The sequence below is a fragment of the Oncorhynchus keta genome, chromosome 1 (genome assembly GCF_023373465.1).
Source record: "Oncorhynchus keta strain PuntledgeMale-10-30-2019 chromosome 1, Oket_V2, whole genome shotgun sequence".
NCBI lineage: Eukaryota > Metazoa > Chordata > Actinopteri > Salmoniformes > Salmonidae > Oncorhynchus > Oncorhynchus keta.
The window spans coordinates 20,099,559-20,118,891 of record NC_068421.1 but is presented as its reverse complement, the minus strand read 5'-3'; positions in this window follow the sequence as shown (position 1 = coordinate 20,118,891).

Genomic DNA, 19,333 nt, shown 5'->3' with positions numbered 1-19,333 from the left:
GAGAGACTAGAGGGAAAGAGAGAGGGGGAGGAGAGAGAGAGACTAGAGGGAAAGAGAGAGAAGGAGAGGAAAGAGTGACTAGAGGGAAAGAGAGAGGGAGGAGAAGAGAGAGTGACTAGAGGGAAAGAGAGAGAAGGAGAAGAGAGAGAGAGAGACTAGAGGGAAAGAGAGAGGGAAGGAGAAGAGAGAGAGACTAGATGGAAAGAGACGGGGAAGGAGAAGAGAGAGAGAGGGAAAGAGACAGGGAAGGAGAAGAGAGAGAGACTAGAGGGAAAGAGAGAGGGGAGGAGAAGAGAGAGAGACTAGAGGGAAAGAGAGGGAAGGAGAAGAGAGAGAGAGACTAGAGGGAAAGAGAGAGGGGGAGGAGAAGGAGACTAGAGGGAAAGTGAGAGGGAGAAGAGAAGAGAAATAGACAAGAGGGAAAGTAAGAAGGAGAAAAAGAGACTAGAGGGAAAGTGAGGGAAGAAGAGAGGGAGACTTGAGGGGAGGAGAAGAGAGAGACTAGAGGGAAAGTGAGAGGGGAGGAGAAGAGAAAGAGACTAGAGGGAAAGTGAGAGGGAAGGAGAAGAGAGAGAGACTAGAGGGAAAGAGAGAGGGGAGGAGAAGAGAGAGAGACTAGAGGGAAAGAGAGAGGGGAGGAGAAGAGAGAGAGACTAGAGGGAAAGAGAAAGGGAAGGAGAAGAGAGAGAGAGACTAGAGGGAAAGAGAGAGGGGAGGAGAAGAGAGAGAGACTAGAGGGAAAGAGAGAGGGGAGGAGAAGAGAGAGAGAATAGAGGGAAAGATACGGGGAAGGAGAAGAGAGAGAGACTAGAGGGAAAGAGAGAGGGGAGGAGAAGAGAGAGAGACTAGAGGGAAAGAGAGAGGGGGAGGAGAAGAGAGAGAGACTAGAGGGAAAGAGAGAGGGGAGGAGAAGAGAGAGAGAGACTAGAGGGAAAGAGAGAGGGGAGGAGAAGAGAGAGAGACTAGAGGGAAAGAGACGGGGAAGGAGAAGAGAGAGAGACTAGAGGGAAAGAGAGAGGGGAGGAGAAGAGAGAGAGAGACTAAAGGGAAAGAGATAGGGAAGGAGAAGAGAGAGAGACTAGAGGGAAAGAGAGAGGGGAGGAGAAGAGAGAGACTAGAGGGAAAGAGAGAGGGAGGAGAAGAGAGAGAGAGAGACTAAAGGGAAAGAGAGAGGGAAGGAGAAGAGAGAGAGACTAGAGGGAAAGTAACAGGGAAGGAGAAGAGAGAGAGACTAGAGGGAAAGAGAGAGGGGAGGAGAAGAGAGAGACTAGAGGGAAAGTGAGAGGGGAGGAGAAGAGAAAGAGACTAGATGGAAAGAGAAAGGGAAGGAGAAGAGAAAGAGACTAGAGGGAAAGAGAGAGGGGAGGGGAAGAGAGAGAGAGACTAGAGGGAAAGAGAAAGGGAATGAGAAGAGAGGAGAGACTAGAGGGAAAGAGAAAGGGAAGGAGAAGAGAGAGAGACTAGATGGAAAGATAAAGGGAATGAGAAGAGAGGAGAGACTAGAAGAGACTAGAGGGAAAGAGAAAGGGAAGGAGAAGAGAGGAGAGACCAGAGGGAAAGAGAAAGGGAAGGAGAAGAGAGAGAGAGACTAGAGGGAAAGAGAGAGGGAAGGAGAAGAGAGAGACTAGAGGGAAAGAGAGAGGGGAGGAGGAGAGAGAGAGACTAGTGGGAAAGAGAGTGGGGAGGAGAAGAGAGAGAGAGACGAGAGGGAAAGAGAGAGGGGAGGAGAGAGAGAGAGAGAGACTAGAGGGAAAGAGAGAGGGGGGGAGAAGAGAAGAGAAATAGACAAGGGAAAGGAGAAGAGAGAGAGACTAGAGGGAAAGAGAGGGAAGGAGAAGAGAGAGAGACTAGAGGAGAAGAGAGAGAGACTAGAGGGAAAGTGAGAGGGGAGGAGAAGAGAGAGAGACTAGAGGGAAAGAGAGAGGGAAGGAGAAGAGAGAGAGATACTAGAGGGAAAGAGAGAGGGGAGGAGAAGAGAGAGAGACTAGAGGGAAAGAGAGGGGAAGGAGAAGAGAGAGAGACTAGAGGGAAAGAGAAAGGGAAGGAGAAGAGAGAGAGAGACTAGAGGGAAAGAGAGAGGGGAGGAGAAGAGAGAGAGACTAGAGGGAAAGAGAGAGGGAGGAGAAGAGAGGAGAATAGAGGGAATGAAGGGAAGGAGAAGAGACTAGAGGGAAAGAGAGAGGAAGGAGAAGAGAGAGAGAGACTAGAGGGAAAGAGAGAGGGGAGGAGAAGAGAGAGAGACTAGAGGGAAAGAGAGAGGGGAGGAGAAGAGAGAGAGAGACTAGAGGGAAAGAGAGAGGGAAGGAGAAGAGAGAGAGACTAGAAAGAAAGAGACGGGAAGGAGAAGAGAGAGAGACTAGAGGGAAAGAGAGAGGGAGGAGAAGAGAGAGAGAGACTAGAGGGAAAGAGAGAGGGAAGGAGAAGAGAGAGAGACTAGAGGGAAAAGAGAGAGGGGAGGAGAAGAGAGAGACTAGAGGAAAGAGAGAGGGGGGAGGAGAAGAGAGAGAGACTAGAGGGAAAGAGAGAGGGAGGGAAAGAGAGACTAGAGGGAAAGGAGAGGGGAGAGAAGAGAAAGAGACTAGAGGGAAAGAGAAAGGGAATGAGAAGAGAGAGAGACTAGAGGGAAAGAGAAAGGAAGGAGAAGAGAGAGAGACTAGAGGGAAAGAGAAAGGGAAGGAGAAGAGAGAGAGAGACTAGAGGGAAAGAGGGAAGGAGAAGAGAGAGAACTAGAGGAAAGAGAAAGGAGAGAAGAGAGGAGAGACTAGAGGGAAAGAGAAAGGGAAGGAGAAGAGAGAGAGACTAGAGGGAAAGAGAAAGGGGAAGGAGAAGAGAGAGAGAGACTAGAGGGAAAGAGAGAGGGAAAGATAAGAGAGAGAGACTAGAGGGAAAGAGAGAGGGGAGGAGGAGAGAGAGACTAGAGGGAAAGAGAGAGGAGGAGAAGAGAGAGAGACTAGAGGGAAAGAGAAAGGACGGAGAAGAGAGAGAGACTAGAGGGAAAGAGAGATGGGAGAAGAGAGAGAGACTAGAGGGAAAGTGAGAGGGGAAGAAGAGAAGAGAAAGAGACTAGAGGGAAAGTGAGAGGGGAGGAGAAGAGAGAGACTAGAGGGAAAGTAGAGGGGAGGAGAAGAGAGAGAGAGAGACTAGAGGGAAAGACTAGGGAAGGAAAGAGAGAGAGACTAGAGGGAAAGAGAAGAGAGAAGAGAGAGACTAGAGGGAAAGAGAGAGGGAGGAGAAGAGAGAGAGACTAGAGGGAAAGAGAGAGGGAGGAGAAGAGAAGAGAAGAGGGAACAAGACTAAGAGGGAAAGAGACTAGAGGGAAAGAGGAGAGAAGGAGAGAGAGAGAGTGACTAGAGGGAAAGAGAGAGGGAGGAGAAGAGAGAGAGAATAGAGGGAAAGAGACGGGGAAGGAGAAGAGAGAGAGACTAGAGGGAAAGAGAGGGAGAAGGAGATGAGAGAGAAAGAGAGACTAGAGAAGAAAGAGACTAGAGGGAAAGGAGAAGAGAAGAGAGAGAGACTAGAGGGAAAGAGAGAGGGGAGGAGAAGAGAGAGAGAGACTAGAGGGAAAGAGAGAGGGGAGGAGAAGAGAGAGACTAGAGGGAAAGAGAGAGGGGAGGAGAAGAGAGAGAGAGACTAGAGGGAAAGAGAGGGAAGGAGAAGAGAGAGAGACTAGAGGGAAAGAGAGAGGGAAGGAGAAGAGAGAGAGACTAGAGGGAAAGAGAGAGGGGAGGAGAAGAGAGAGAGACTAGAGGGAAAAGACGGGGAAGGAGAAGAGAGAGAGACTAGAGGGAAAGGAGAGGAGAAGGGAGATGAGAGAGAGAGACTAGAGGGAAAGAGAGAGGGGAGGAGAAGAGAGAGAGAATAGAGGGAACGAGACGGGGAAGGAGAAGAGAGAGAGACTAGAGGGAAAGAGAGGGAGAAGGAGATGAGAGAGAGTGACTAGAGAGAAAGAGAGAGGGGAGGAGAAGAGAGAGAGACTAGAGGGAAAGAGAGAGGGGAGGAGAAGAGAGAGAGACTAGAGGGAAAGAGAGAGGGGAGGAGAAGAGAGAGAGAGACGAGAGGGAAAGAGAGAGGGGAGGAGAAGAGAGAGACTAGAGGGAAAGTGAGAGGGGAGGAGAAGAGAGAGAGAGACTAGAGGGAAAGTGACAGGGAGGGAGAAGAGAGAGAGACTTGAGGGAAAGAGAGAGGGGAGGAGAAGAGAGAGACTAGAGGGAAAGAGAGAGGGGAGGAGAAGAGAGAGAGAGACGAGAGGGAAAGAGAGAGGGGAGGAGAAGAGAGAGAGAGACGAGAGGGAAAGAGAGAGGGGAGGAGAAGAGAGAGAGACTAGAGGGAAAGAGAGAGGGGAGAAGAGAAGAGAGAGAGACTAGAGGGAAGAGAGGGGAGGAGAAGAGAGAGACTAGAGGGAAAGTGGGAGGGGAGGAGAAGAGAGAGTGACTAGAGGGAAAGAGAGAGGGGGAGAAGAGAGAGAGACTAGAGGGAAAGTGAGAGGGGAGGAGAAGAGAAAGAGACTAGAGGGAAAGAGAAAGGGAAGGAGAAGAGAGAGAGAGACTAGAGGGAAAGAGAGAGGGGAGGAGAAGAGAGAGAGACTAGAGGGAAAGAGAGAGGGGAGGAGAAGAGAGAGAGAATAGAGGGAAAGAGAGAGGGGAGGAGAAGAGAGAGAGAATAGAGGGAACGATACGGGGAAGGAGAAGAGAGAGAGACTTGAGGGAAAGAGAGAGAGAAGGAGAAGAGAGAGACTAGAGGGAAAGAGAAAGGGAAGGAGAAGAGAGAGAGAGACTAGAGGGAAAGAGAGAGGGGAGGAGAAGAGAGAGAGACTAGAGGGAAAGAGAGAGGGGAGGAGAAGAGAGAGAGAATAGAGGGAACGATACGGGGAAGGAGAAGAGAGAGAGACTTGAGGGAAAGAGAGAGAGAAGGAGAAGAGAGAGAGTGACTAGAGGGAAAGAGAGGGGGGAGGAGAAGAGAGAGAGACTAGAGGGAAAGAGAGAGGGGAGGAGAAGAGAGAGAGACTAGAGGGAAAGAGAGAGGGGAGGAGAAGAGAGAGAGACTAGAGGGAAAGAGAGAGGGGAGGAGAAGAGAGAGAGAGACTAGAGGGAAAGAGAGAGGGAAGGAGAAGAGAGAGAGACTAGAGGGAAAGAGACAGGGAAGGAGAAGAGAGAGAGACTAGAGGGAAAGAGAGAGGGGAGGAGAAGAGAGAGAGAGACTAGAAGGAAAGTGAGAGGGAAGGAGAAGAGAGAGAGACTAGAGGGAAAGAGAGAGGGGAGGAGAAGAGAGAGACTAGAGGGAAAATAGGAGGGGAGGAGAAGAGAGAAAGAGAGACTAGAGGGAAAGTAACAGGGAAGGAGAAGAGAGAGAGACTAGAGGGAAAGAGAGAGGGGAGGATAAGAGAGAGACTAGAGGGAAAGTGAGAGGGGAGGAGAAGAGAAAGAGACTAGAGGGAAAGTGACAGGGAAGGAGAAGAGAGAGAGACTAGAGGGAACGAGAAAGGGAATGAGAAGAGAGGAGAGACTAGAGGGAAAGTGAGAGGGGAGGAGAAGAGAGAGAGAGACTAGAGGGAAAGTGACAGGGAGGGAGAAGAGAGAGAGACTTGAGGGAAAGAGAGAGGGGAGGAGAAGAGAGAGACTAGAGGGAAAGAGAGAGGGGAGGAGAAGAGAGAGAGAGACGAGAGGGAAAGAGAGAGGGAGGAGAAGAGAGAGAGAGAGACTAGAGGGAAAGAGAGAGGGGAGGAGAAGAGAGAGACTGGAGGGAAAGTGAGAGGGGAGGAGAAGAGAAGAGAAAGAGACTAGATGGAAAGTGAGAGGGGAGGAGAAGAGAGAGACTAGAGGGAAAGTAGGAGGGGAGGAGAAGAGAGAGAGAGAGACTAGAGGGAAAGAGAGAGGGAAGGAGAAGAGAGAGAGACTAGAGGGAAAGAGAGAGGGGAGGAGAAGAGAGAGACTAGAGGGAAAGTGAGAGGGGAGGAGAAGAGAAAGAGACTAGAGGGAAAGAGAAAGGGAAGGAGAAGAGAGAGACTAGAGGGAAAGTGAGAGGGGAGGAGAAGAGAGAGAGACTAGAGGGAAAGAGAGAGGGGAGGAGAAGAGAGAGAGAATAGAGGGAACGATACGGGGAAGGAGAAGAGAGAGAGACTAGAGGGAAAGTGAGAGGGGAGGAGAAGATAAAGAGACTAGAGGGAAAGAGAAAGGGAAGGGGAAGAGAGAGAGAGACTAAAGGGAAAGAGAGAGGGGAGGAGAAGAGAGAGAGACTAGAGGGAAAGAGAGAGGGGAGGAGAAGAGAGAGAGAGACTAGAGGGAAAGAGAGGGGGGAGGAGAAGAGAGAGAGACTAGAGGGAAAGAGAGAGGGGAGGAGAAGAGAGAGAGACTAGAGGGAAAGAGAGAGGGGAGGATAAGAGAGAGAGAGACTAGAGGGAAAGTGAGAGGGAAGGAGAAGAGAGAGAGACTAGAGGGAAAGAGAGATGGAAGGAGAAGAGAGAGAGACTAGAGGGAAAGAGAGAGGAAGGAGAAGAGAGAGAGACCAGAGGGAAAGAGAGAGGGAAGGAGAAGAGAGAGAGAGACTAGAGGGAAAGAGAGAGGGAAGGAGAAGAGAGAGAGACTAGAGGGAAAGAGAGAGGGAGGAGAAGAGAGAGAGACTAGAGGGAAAGAGAGAGGGAGGAGAAGAGAGAGAGACTAGAGGGAAAGAGAGAGGGGAGAGAGAGAGAGACTAGAGGGAAAGAGAGATGGGAGGAGAAGAGAGAGACTAGAGGGAAAGTGAGAGGGGAGGAGAAGAGAAGAGAAAGACTAGAGGGAAAGAGAGAGGGGAGGAGAAGAGAGAGACTAGAGGGAAAGAGGAGGGAGGGAGAAGAGAGAGAGAGAGACTAGAGGGAAAGAGGAAGGAGAAGAGAGAGACTAGAGGGAAAGAGAGAGGGGAGGAGAAGAGAGAGACTAGAGGGAAAGAGAGAGGGAAGGAGAAGAGAGAGAGAGAGACTAAGGGAAAGAGAGGGAAGGAGAAGAGAGAGAGACTAGAGGGAAAGAGAGAGGGGAGGAGAAGAGAGAGAGACTAGAGGGAAAGAGAGAGGGAGGAGAAGAGAGAGAGAATAGAGGGAACAAGACGGGAAGGAGAAGAGAGAGAGACTAGAGGGAAAGGGAGGGAGGAGATGAGAGAGAGAGACTAGAGAGAAAGAGAGAGGGAGGAGAAGAGAGAGAGAATAGAGGGAAAGAGAGGGAAGGAGAAGAGAGAGAGACTAGAGGGAAAGAGAGGGAGAAGGAGAAGAGAGAGAGACTAGAGGGAAAGAGAGAGGGAATGAGGAGAGAGAGAGAGAGACTAGAGGGAAAGAGAGAGGGGAGGAGAAGAGAGAGAGACTAGAGGGAAAGAGAGAGGGGAGGAGAAGAGAGAGAGACTAGAGGGAAAGAGAGAGGGGAGGAGAAGAGAGAGAGAGACTAGAGGGAAAGTGAGAGGGAGGGAGAAGAGAGAGAGACTAGAGGGAAAGAGAGAGGGGAGGAGAAGAGAGAGACTAGAGGGAAAGAGAGAGGGGAGGAGAAGAGAGAGAGAGACGAGAGGGAAAGAGAGAGGGGAGGAGAAGAGAGAGAGAGACTAGAGGGAAAGAGAGGGAGGAGAAGAGAGAGAGACTAGAGGGAAAGTGAGAGGGGAAGGAAGAGAGAGAGAGAGACTAGAGGGAAAGAGAGAGGGGAGGAGAAGAGAGAGACTAGAGGGAAAGAGAGAGGGAAGGAGAAGAGAGAGAGAGACTAGAGGGAAAGAGAGAGGGAAGGAGAAGAGAGAGAGACTAGAGGGAAAGAGAGAGGGAGGAGAAGAGAGAGAGACTAGAGGGAAAGAGAAAGGGAAGGAGAAGAGAGAGAGAGACTAGAGGGAAAGAGAGAGGAAGGAGAAGAGAGAGAGACTAGAGGGAAAGAGAGAGGGGAGGAGAAGAGAGAGACTAGAGGGAAAGAGAGAGGGAGGAGAAGAGAGAGAGAATAGAGGGAAAGAGACGGGGAAGGAGAAGAGAGAGAGACTTGAGGGAAAGAGAGAGAGAAGGAGAAGAGAGAGACTAGAGGGAAAGAGAAAGGGAAGGAGAAGAGAGAGAGAGACTAGAGGGAAAGAGAGAGGGAGGAGAAGAGAGAGAGACTAGAGGGAAAGAGAGAGGGAGGAGAAGAGAGAGAGAATAGAGGGAAAGAGAGAGGGAAGGAGAAGAGAGAGAGACTTGAGGGAAAGAGAGAGAGAAGGAGAAGAGAGAAGAGAGGGAAAGAGAGGGGGGAGGAGAAGAGAGAGAGACTAGAGGGAAAGAGAGAGGGGAGGAGAAGAGAGAGAGAGACTAGAGGGAAAGAGAGAGGGGAGGAGAAGAGAGAGAGACTAGAGGGAAAGAGAGAGGGGAGAGAAGAGAGAGAGAGACTAGAGGGAAAGAGAGAGGGAAGGAGAAGAGAGAGAGACTAGAGGGAAAGAGAGAGGGAAGGAGAAGAGAGAGAGACTAGAGGGAAAGAGAGAGGGGAGGAGAAGAGAGAGAGAGACTAGAAGGAAAGTGAGAGGGAAGGAGAAGAGAGAGAGACTAGAGGGAAAGAGAGAGGGGAGGAGAAGAGAGAGACTAGAGGGAAAGAGGAGGGGAGGAGAAGAGAGAAAGAGAGACTAGAGGGAAAGTAACAGGGAAGGAGAAGAGAGAGAGACTAGAGGGAAAGAGAGAGGGGAGAGAGAGAGAGACTAGAGGGAAAGAGAGAGGGGAGGAGAAGAGAAAGAGACTAGAGGGAAAGTGACAGGGAAGGAGAAGAGAGAGAGACTAGAGGGAACGAGAAAGGAAATGAGAAGAGAGAGAGACTAGAGGGAAAGAGAGAGGGGAAGGAGAAGAGAGAGAGAGACTAGAGGGAAAGAGACAGGGAGGAGAAGAGAGAGAGACTTGAGGGAAAGAGAGAGGGGAGGAGAAGAGAGAGACTAGAGGGAAAGAGAGAGGGAGGAGAAGAGAGAGAGAGACTAGAGGGAAAGAGAGAGGGAAGGAGAAGAGAGAGAGAGAGACTAGAGGGAAAGAGAGAGGGAAGGAGAAGAGAGAGAGACTAGAGGGAAAGAGAAGAGAAGAGGACTAGAGGAGAGAGAGAGAGAGAGAGAGACTAGAGGGAAAGAGAGAGGGGAAGGAGAAGAGAGAGAGACTAGAGGGAAAGAGAGAGGGAAGGAGAAGAGAGAGAGACTAGAGGGAAAGAGAGAGGGAGGAGAAGAGAGAGAGACTAGAGGGAAAGAGAGGGGAGGAGAAGAGAGAGAGACTAGAGGGAAAGAGAGGGAAGGAGAAGAGAGAGAGACTAGAGGGAAAGAGAGAGGGGAGGAGAAGAGAGAGAGACTAGAGGGAAAGAGAGAGGGGAGGAGAAGAGAGAGAGACTAGAGGGAAAGAGAGAGGGAGGAGAAGAGAGAGAGACTAGAGGGAAAGAGAGAGGGAGGAGAAGAGAGGAGAGACTAGAGGGAAAGAGAGAGAGAGGAGAAGAGAGAGAGACTAGAGGGAAAGAGAGAGGGAAGGAGAAGAGAGAGAGACTAGAGGGAAAGAGAGAGGGAGGAGAAGAGAGAGAGAGACTAGAGGGAAAGAGAGGGGAGGAGAAGAGAGAGAGAGAGACTAGAGGGAAAGAGAGAGGGAGGAGAAGAGAGAGAGACTAGAGGGAAAGAGACGGGGAAGGAGAAGAGAGAGAGACTAGAGGGAAAGAGAGGGAGGAGGAGAAGAGAGACTAGAGGGAAAGAGAGGGAAGGAGAAGAGAGAGAGACTAGAGGGAAAGAGAGAGGGAGGAGAAGAGAGAGACTAGAGGGAAAGAGAGGGGAGGAGAAGAGAAGAGAGAGACTAGAGGGAAAGAGAGAAGGAGAGAGAGGAGAGAAGAGGGAAAGAGAGGGGAGGAGAAGAGAGAGAGAGAGACTAGAGGGAAAGTGACAGGGAAGGAGAAGAGAGAGAGACTAGAGGGAAAGAGAGAGGGGAGGAGAAGAGAGAGACTAGAGGGAAAGAGAGAGGGAAGGAGAAGAGAGAGAGAGAGACTAAAGGGAAAGAGAGGGAAGGAGAAGAGAGAGAGACTAGAGGGAAAGAGAGAGGGGAGGAGAAGAGAGAGAGACTAGAGGGAAAGAGAGAGGGGAGGAGAAGAGAGAGAGAATAGAGGGAACAAGACGGGGAAGGAGAAGAGAGAGAGACTAGAGGGAAAGGGAGGGAGAAGGAGATGAGAGAGAGTGACTAGAGAGAAAGAGAGAGGGGAGGAGAAGAGAGAGAGAATAGAGGGAACGAGACGGGGAAGGAGAAGAGAGAGAGACTAGAGGGAAAGAGAGGGAGAAGGAGATGAGAGAGAGAGACTAGAGAGAAAGAGAGAGGGGAGGAGAAGAGAGAGAGACTAGAGGGAAAGAGAGAGGGGAGGAGAAGAGAGAGAGAGACTAGAGGGAAAGTGACAGGGAGGGAGAAGAGAGAGAGACTTGAGGGAAAGAGAGAGGGGAGGAGAAGAGAGAGAGACTAGAGGGAAAGAGAGAGGGGAGGAGAAGAGAGAGAGAGACTAGAGGGAAAGAGAGAGGGAAGGAGAAGAGAGAGAGACTAGAGGGAAAGAGAGAGGGAGGAGAAGAGAGAGAGACTAGAGGGAAAGAGAGAGGGGAGGAGAAGAGAGAGAGACTAGAGGGAAAGAGAAAGGGAAGGAGAAGAGAGAGAGAGACTAGAGGGAAAGAGAGAGGGGAGGAGAAGAGAGAGAGACTAGAGGGAAAGAGAGAGGGGAGGAGAAGAGAGAGAGAATAGAGGGAAAGAGAGGGGAAGGAGAAGAGAGAGAGACTAGAGGGAAAGAGAGAGAGGAAGGAGAAGAGAGAGAGAGACTAGAGGGAAAGAGAGAGGGAAGGAGAAGAGAGAGAGACTAGAGGGAAAGAGAAAGGGAAGGAGAAGAGAGAGAGACTAGCGGGAAAGAGAGAGGGGACGATAAGAGAGAGACTAGAGGGAAAGAGAGAGGGGAGGAGAAGAGAGAGAGAGACTAGAGGGAAAGAGACAGGGAGGGAGAAGAGAGAGAGACTAGAGGGAAAGAGAGAGGGGAGGAGAAGAGAGAGACTAGAGGGAAAGAGAGAGGGGAGGAGAAGAGAGAGAGAGACGAGAGGGAAAGAGAGAGGGAGGAGAAGAAGAGAGAGAGACTAGAGGGAAAGAGAGAGGGGAGGAGAAGAGAGAGACTGGAGGGAAAGAGAGGGAGGAGAAGAGAAGAGAAAGAGACTAGATGGAAAGAGAGGGGAGAGAAGAGAGAGACTAGAGGGAAAGTAGGAGGGGAGGAGAAGAGAGAGAGAGAGACTAGAGGGAAAGAGAGAGGGAAGGAGAAGAGAGAGTGACTAGAGGGAAAGAGAGAGGGGAGGAGAAGAGAGAGACTAGAGGGAAAGTGAGAGGGGAGGAGAAGAGAAAGAGACTAGAGGGAAAGAGAAAGGGAAGGAGAAGAGAGAGAGACTAGAGGGAAAGAGAGAGGGGAGGAGAAGAGAGAGAGACTAGAGGGAAAGAGAGAGGGGAGGAGAAGAGAGAGAGACTAGAGGGAAAGAGAGAGGGGAGGAGAAGAGAGAGAGACTAGAGGGAAAGAGAGAGGGAGGAGAAGAGAGAGAGACTAGAGGGAAAGAGAGAGGGGAGGAGAAGAGAGAGAGAGACTAGAGGGAAAGTGAGAGGGAAGGAGAAGAGAGAGAGACTAGAGGGAAAGAGAGATGGGAGGAGAAGAGAGAGACTAGAGGGAAAGAAGGAGGGGAGGAGAAGAGAGAGAGAGACTAGAGGGAAAGAGAGAGGGAAGGAGAAGAGAGAGAGACTAGAGGGAAAGAGAGAGGGGAGGAGAAGAGAGAGAGAGACTAGAGGGAAAGTGAGAGGGAAGGAGAAGAGAGAGAGACTAGAGGGAAAGAGAGATGGGAGGAGAAGAGAGAGGCTAGAGGGAAAGTGAGAGGGGAGGAGGAGAAGAGAAAGAGACTAGAGGGAAAGAGAGGGAAGGAGAAGAGAGAGAGACTAGAGGGAAAGTGAGAGGGGAGGAGAAGAGAAAGAGACTAGAGGGAAAGAGAAAGGGAAGGAGAAGAGAGAGACTAGAGGGAAAGTGACAGGGAAGGAGAAGAGAGAGAGACGAGAGGGAAAGAGAGAGGGGACGAGAAGAGAGAGAGAATAGAGGGAACGATAGGGGGAAGGAGAAGAGAGAGAGAGAGACTAAAGGGAAAGAGAGGGAAGGAGAAGAGAGAGAGACTAGAGGGAAAGAGACAGGGAAGGAGAAGAGAGAGAGACTAGAGGGAAAGAGAGAGGGGAGGAGAAGAGAGAGAGATAGAAGGAAAGTGAGAGGGAAGGAGAAGAGAGAGAGACTAGAGGGAAAGGGAGGGAGAAGGAGATGAGAGAGAGTGACTAGAGAGAAAGAGAGAGGGGAGGAGAAGAGAGAGAGAATAGAGGGAACGAGACGGGGAAGGAGAAGAGAGAGAGACTAGAGGGAAAGAGAGGGAGAAGGAGATGAGAGAGAGTGACTAGAGAGAAAGAGAGAGGGGAGGAGAAGAGAGAGAGACTAGAGGGAAAGTGAGAGGGGAGGAGAAGAGAGAGAGAGACTAGAGGGAAAGTGACAGGGAGGGAGAAGAGAGAGAGACTTGAGGGAAAGAGAGAGGGGAGGAGAAGAGAGAGACTAGAGGGAAAGAGAGAGGGGAGGAGAAGAGAGAGAGAGACTAGAGGGAAAGAGAGAGGGAAGGAGAAGAGAGAGAGACTAGAGGGAAAGAGACGGGGAAGGAGAAGAGAGAGAGGCTAGAGGGAAAGAGAGAGGGGAGGAGAAGAGAGAGAGACTAGAGGGAAAGAGAAAGGGAAGGAGAAGAGAGAGAGAGACTAGAGGGAAAGAGAGAGGGGAGGAGAAGAGAGAGAGACTAGAGGGAAAGAGAGAGGGGAGGAGAAGAGAGAGAGAATAGAGGGAACGATACGGGGAAGGAGAAGAGAGAGAGACTTGAGGGAAAGAGAGAGAGAAGGAGAAGAGAGAGAGAGACTAGAGGGAAAGAGAGGGGGGAGGAGAAGAGAGAGAGACTAGAGGGAAAGAGAGAGGGGAGGAGAAGAGAGAGAGACTAGAGGGAAAGAGAGAGGGGAGGAGAAGAGAGAGAGACTAGAGGGAAAGAGAGAGGGGAGGAGAAGAGAGAGAGAGACTAGAGGGAAAGAGAGAGGAAGGAGAAGAGAGAGAGACTAGAGGGAAAGAGAGAGGGAAGGAGAAGAGAGAGAGACTAGAGGGAAAGAGAGAGGGGAGGAGAAGAGAGAGAGAGACTAGAAGGAAAGTGAGAGGAAGGAGAAGAGAGAGAGACTAGAGGGAAAGAGAGAGGGGAGGAGAAGAGAGAGACTAGAGGAAAGTAGGAGGGGAGGAGAAGAGAGAGAGAGAGACTAGAGGGAAAGAGGGGGGGAGAGAAGAGAGAGAGACTAGAGGGAAAGAGAGGGAGGAGAAGAGAGAGAGACTAGAGGGAAAGAGAGAGGGGAGGAGAAGAGAGAGAGACTAGAGGGAAAGTGACAGGGGGGAGGAGAAGAGAAAGAGACTAGAGGGAAAGTGACAGGGAAGGAGAAGAGAGAGAGACTAGAGGGAACGAGAAAGGGAATGAGAAGAGAGGAGAGACTGGAGGGAAAGAGAAAGGGAAGGAGAAGAGAGGAGAGACCAGAGGGAAAGAGAAAGGGAAGGAGAAGAGAGAGAGAGACTAGAGGGAAAGAGAGAGGGAAGGAGAAGAGAGAGAGACTAGAGGGAAAGAGAGAGGGGAGGAGGAGAGATAGAGACTAGAGGGAAAGAGAGAGGGGAGGAGAAGAGATAGAGACTAGAGGAAAAGAGAAAGGGAAGGAGAATAGAGAGAGACTAGAGTGAAAGAGAGAGGGGAGGAGGAGAGATAGAGAGACTAGAGGGAAAGTGACAGGGAGGGAGAAGAGAGAGAGACTTGAGGGGAGGAGAAGAGAGAGACTAGAGGGAAAGAGAGAGGGGAGGAGAAGAGAGAGACTAGAGGGAAAGTGAGAGGGGAGGAGAAGAGAAAGAGACTAGAGGGAAAGAGAGAGGGGAGGAGAAGAGAGAGACTAGAGGGAAAGTGAGAGGGGAGGAGAAGAGAAAGAGAGTCTAGAGGGAAAGAGAGAGGGAGGGAGAAGAGAGAGAGACTAGAGGGAAAGAGAGAGGAGAGGAGAAGAGAGAGAGACTAGAGGGAAAGGAGAGGGAGGAGAAGAGAGAGAGAGACTAGAGGGAAAGAGAGAGGGGAGGAGAAGAGAGAGAGACTAGAGGGAAAGAGAGAGGGGAGGAGAAGAGAGAGAGACTAGAGGGAAAGAGAGAGGGAGGAGAAGAGAGAGAGAGACTAGAGGGAAAGAGAGGGAAGAAGAGAGAGAGAGAGACTAGAGGGAAAGAGAGAGGGAAGGAGAAGAGAGAGAGACTAGAGGGAAAGAGAGAGGGAAGGAGAAGAGAGAGAGACTAGAGGGAAAGAGAGAGGGAGGAGAAGAGAGAGAGACTAGAGGGAAAGAGAGAGGGAAGGAGAAGAGAGAGAGACTAGAGGGAAAGGGAGGAGAAGAGAGAGAGACTAGAGGGAAAGAGAGGGGAGGAGAAGAGAGAGAGACTAGAGGGAAAGAGAAAGGAAGGAGAAGAGAGAGAGACTAGAGGGAAAGAGAGAGGGAGGAGAAGAGAGAGAGAGACTAGAAGGAAAGAGAGAGGGAAGGAGAAGAGAGAGAGACTAGAGGGAAAGAGAGAGGGGAGGAGAAGAGAGAGACTAGAGGGAAAGAGAGAGGAGGAGAAGAGAGAGAGAGAGACTAGAGGGAAAGAGAGAGGGGAGGAGAAGAGAGAGAGACTAGAGGGAAAGAGAGAGGGGAGGAGAAGAGAGAGAGAGGGAAAGACAGGGGGAGGAGAAGAGAAAGAGACTAGAGGGAAAGTGACAGGGAAGGAGAAGAGAGAGAGACTAGAGGGAACGAGAAAGGGAATGAGAAGAGAGAGAGAGACTAGAGGGAAAGAGAAAGGGAAGGAGAAGAAGAGAGAGAGACTAGAGGGAAAGAGAAAGGGAAGGAGAAGAGAGAGAGAGACTAGAGGGAAAGAGAGAGGGAAGGAGAAGAGAGAGAGACTAGAGGGAAAGAGAGGAGGAGGAAGAGAGAGAGACTAGAGGGAAAGAGAGAGGGAGGAGAAGAGATAGAGACTAGAGGAAAGAGAAAGGGAAGGAGAAGAGAGAGAGACTAGAGGAAAGAGAGAGGAGGAGAAGAGAGAGAGAGAGACTAGAGGGAAAGAGAGAGGGAGGGAGAAGAGAGAAGAGAGAGAGAGAGAGAGACTAGAGGGAAAGAGAGAGGGAGGAGAAGAGAAAGAGACTAGAGGGAAAGAGAGAGGGAGGAGAAGAGAGAGACTAGAGGGAAAGAGAGGGGAGGAGAAGAGAGAGAGACTAGAGGGAAAGAGAAAGGGAAGGAGAAGAGAGAGAGAGACTAGAGGGAAAGAGAGAGGGGAGAAGAGAGAGAGACTAGAGGGAAAGATATAGGAGAAGAGAAGACTAGAGGGAAAGAGAGAGGGGAGGAGAAGAGAGAGAGAGACTAGAGGAAAGAGAGGGAAGGAGAAGAGAGAGAGACTAGAGGGAAAGAGAGAGGGAGGAGAAGAGAGAGACTAGAGGGAAAGAGGAGGGAGGAGGAGAAGAGAGAGAGAGACTAGAGGGAAAGAGGGAGGGAGGAGAAGAGAGAGAGACTAGAGGGAAAGAGAGAGGAGGAGAAAGAGAGACTAGAGGGAAAGAGAGGGGAGGAGAAGAGAAAGAGACTAGAGGGAAAGAGAGAGGGAAGGAGAAGAGAGAGAGACTAGAGGGAAAGAGAAAGGGAAATGAGAAGAGAGGAGAGACTAGAGGGAAAGAGAAAGGGAAGGAGAAGAGAGAGAGACCAGAGGGAAAGAGAGAGGGAGAGAAGAGAGAGAGACTAGAGGGAAAGAGAGAGGGAAGGAGAAGAGAGAGAGACTAGAGGGAAAGAGAGAGGGAGGAGAAGAGAGAGAGACTAGAGGGAAAGAGAGAGGGGAGGAGAAGAGAGAGAGAGACTAGAGGGAAAGAGAGGGGGAAGGAGAAGAGAGAGAGACTAGAGGGAAAGAGAGAGGGAGGAGAGAGAGAGAGAGACTAGAGGGAAAGTGACAGGGAGGAGAAGAGAGAGAGACTAGAGGGGAGACTAGAAGAGAGAGACTAGAGGGAAAGAGAGAGGGGAGGAGAAGAGAGAGAGACTAGAGGGAAAGAGAGAGGGGAGGAGAAGAGAGAGACTAGAGGGAAAGAGAGGGGGGAGGAGAAGAGAGAGAGACTAGAGGGAAAGAGAGAGGGAAGGAGAAGAGAGAGAGAGACTAGAGGGAAAGAGAGAGGGAGGAGAAGAGAGAGAGACTAGAGGGAAAGAGAGAGGAGGAGAAGAGAAGAGAAAGAGACTAGAGGGAAAGAGAGAGGGGAGAGAGAGAGAGACTAGAGGGAAAGAGAGAGGAGGAGAAGAGAGAGAGACTAGAGGGAAAGAGGAGGGAGGAGAAGAGAGAGACTAGAGGGAAAGAGAGAGGGAGGAGAGAGAGAGAGACTAGAGGGAAAGAGAGAGGGGGAGGAGAAGAGAGAGAGAGACTAGAGGGAAAGAGAAAGGGAAGGAGAAGAGAGAGAGAGACTAGAGGGAAAGAGAGAGGGAGGAGAAGAGAGAGAGACTAGAGGGAAAGAGAGAGGGAGGAGAAGAGAGAGAGAATAGAGGGAAAGAGACGGGAAGGAGAAGAGAGAGAGACTTGAGGGAAAGAGAGAGAAGGAGAAGAGAGAGAGGACTAGAGGGAAAGAGAAAGAGGGGGAGGAGAAGAGAGAGAGACTAGAGGGAAAGAGAGAGGAGGAGAAGAGAGAGAGAGACTAGAGGGAAAGAGAGAGGGAGGAGAAGAGAGAGAGACTAGAGGGAAAGAGAGAGGGAATGAGAAGAGAGAGAGACTAGAGGGAAAGAGACGGGGAAGGAGAAGAGAGAGAGACTAGAGGGAAAGAGAGAGGGAGGAGAAGAGAGAGAGACTAGAGGGAAAGAGAGAGGGAAGGAGAAGAGAGAGAGACTAGAGGGAAAGAGAGAGGGGAGAAGAGAGAGACTAGAGGGAAAGAGGAGGAGGAGAAGAAGAGAGAGAGAGACTAGAGGGAAAGTAACAGGGAAGGAGAAGAGAGAGAGACTAGAGGGAAAGAGAGAGGGAGGAGAAGAGAGAGACTAGAGGGAAAGTGAGAGGGAGGAGAAGAGAAAGAGACTAGAGGAAAGAGAAAGGGAAGGAGAAGAGAGAGAGAGACTAGAGGGAAAGAGAAAGGGAAGGAGAAGAGAGGAGAGACTAGAGGGAAAGAGAAAGGGAAGGAGAAGAGAGAGAGAGACTAGAGGGAAAGTGACAGGGAAGGAGAAGAGAGAGAGACTAGATGGAAAGAGAAAGGGAATGAGAAGAGAGGAGAGACTAGAGGGAAAGAGAAAGGGAAGGAGAAGAGAGGAGAGACCAGAGGGAAAGAGAAAGGCAAGGAGAAGAGAGAGAGAGACTAGAGGGAAAGAGAGAGGGAAAGAGAAGAGAGAGAGACTAGAGGGAAAGAGAGAGGGGAGGAGGAGAGATAGAGACTAGAGGGAAAGAGAGAGGGAAGGAGGAGAGATAGAGACTAGAGGGAAAGAGAAAGGGAAGGAGAAGAGAGAGAGACTAGAGGGAAAGAGAAAGGGACGGAGAAGAGAGAGAGACTAGAGGGAAAGAGAGATGGGAGGAGAAGAGAGAGGCTAGAGGGAAAGAGAGAGGGGAGGAGAAGAGAAGAGAAAGAGACTAGAGGGAAAGTGAGAGGGGAGGAGAAGAGAGAGACTAGAGGGAAAGTAGGAGGGGAGGAGAAGAGAGAGAGAGAGACTAGAGGGAAAGTGACAGGGAAGGAGAAGAGAGAGAGACTAGAGGGAAAGAGAGAGGGGAGGAGAAGAGAGAGACTAGAGGGAAAGAGAGAGGGAAGGAGAAGAGAGAGAGAGAGACTAAAGGGAAAGAGAGGGAAGGAGAAGAGAGAGAGACTAGAGGGAAAGAGAGAGGGGAGGAGAAGAGAGAGAGACTAGAGGGAAAGAGAGAGGGGAGGAGAAGAGAGAGAGAATAGAGGGAACAAGACTAAGGAGAAGAGAAGAGACTAGAGGGAAAGGGAGGAGAAGAGATGAGAGAGAGACTAGAGAGAAAGAGAGAAGAAGAGAGAGAGACTAGAGGGAAAGAGAAGGGAGGAGAAGAGAGAGAGACTAGAGGGAAAGAGAGGGAAGGAGAAGAGAGAGACTAGAGGGAAAGAGAGAGGGAAGAAGAGAGAGAGACTAGAGGGAAAGAGAGAGGGAGGAGAAGAGAGAGAGACTAGAGGGAAAGAGAGAGGGGAGGAGAAGAGAGAGAGAGACTAGAGGGAAAGAGAGAGGGAGGGAGAAGAGAGAGAGACTAGAGGGAAAGAGAGAGGGGAGGAGAAGAGAGAGACTAGAGGGAAAGAGAGAGGGGAGGAGAAGAGAGAGAGAGACGAGAGGGAAAGAGAGAGGGAGGAGAAGAGAGAGACTAGAGGGAAAGAGAGAGGGGAGGAGAAGAGAGAGACTAGAGGGAAAGTGAGAGGGGAGGAGAAGAGAAAGAGACTAGAGGGAAAGAGAAAGGGAAGGAGAAGAGAGAGAGAGACTAGAGGGAAAGAGAGAGGGGAGGAGAAGAGAGAGAGACTAGAGGGAAAGAGAGAGGGGAGGAGAAGAGAGAGAGATAGAGGGAAAGAGAGAGGGAGAAGAGAAGAGACTAGAGGGAAAGTGAGGGAAGGAGAAGAGAGAGAGAGACTAGAGGGAAAGAGAGAGGGGAGGAGAAGAGAGAGAGAGAGAGGAGGGAAAGAGAGAGGGAGGAGAGAGAGAGAGAGAGACTAGAGGGAAAGAGAGAGGGAAGGAGAAGAGAGAGACTAGAGGGAAAGAGAGAGGGGAGGAGAAGAGAGAGACTAGAGGGAAAGTAGGAGGGGAGGAGAAGAGAGAGAGAGAGACTAGAGGGAAAGAGAAAGGGAAGGAGAAGAGAGAGAGACTAGAGGGAAAGAGAAAGGGAAGGAGAAGAGAGAGAGACTAGAGGGAAAGAGAAAGGAAGGAGAAGAGAGAGAGAGACTAGAGGGAAAGAGAAAGGAAAGGAGAAGAGAGAGAGACTAGAGGAAAGAGAGAGGAGAGAGAGAGAGAGACTAGAGGGAAAGAGGAAAAGAGAGAGGAGGGAAAGAGAGGGAGAAGAGAGAGAGAGACTAGAGGGAAAGAGAGAGGGAAGGAGAAGAGAGAGAGACTAGAGGGAAAGAGAGAGGGGAGGAGAAGAGAGAGACTAGAGGGAAAGAGAGAGGAGAAGAAGAGGGAAAGAGAGAGGGAGGGAAGAGAGACTAGAGGGAAAGAGAGAGGGAGGAGAAGAGAGAGAGACTAGAGGGAAAGAGAGAGGGAGGAGAAGAGAGAGAGACTAGAGGGAAAGAGAGAGGGAAGGAGAAGAGAGAGAGAGAGACTAGAGGGAAAGAGAGA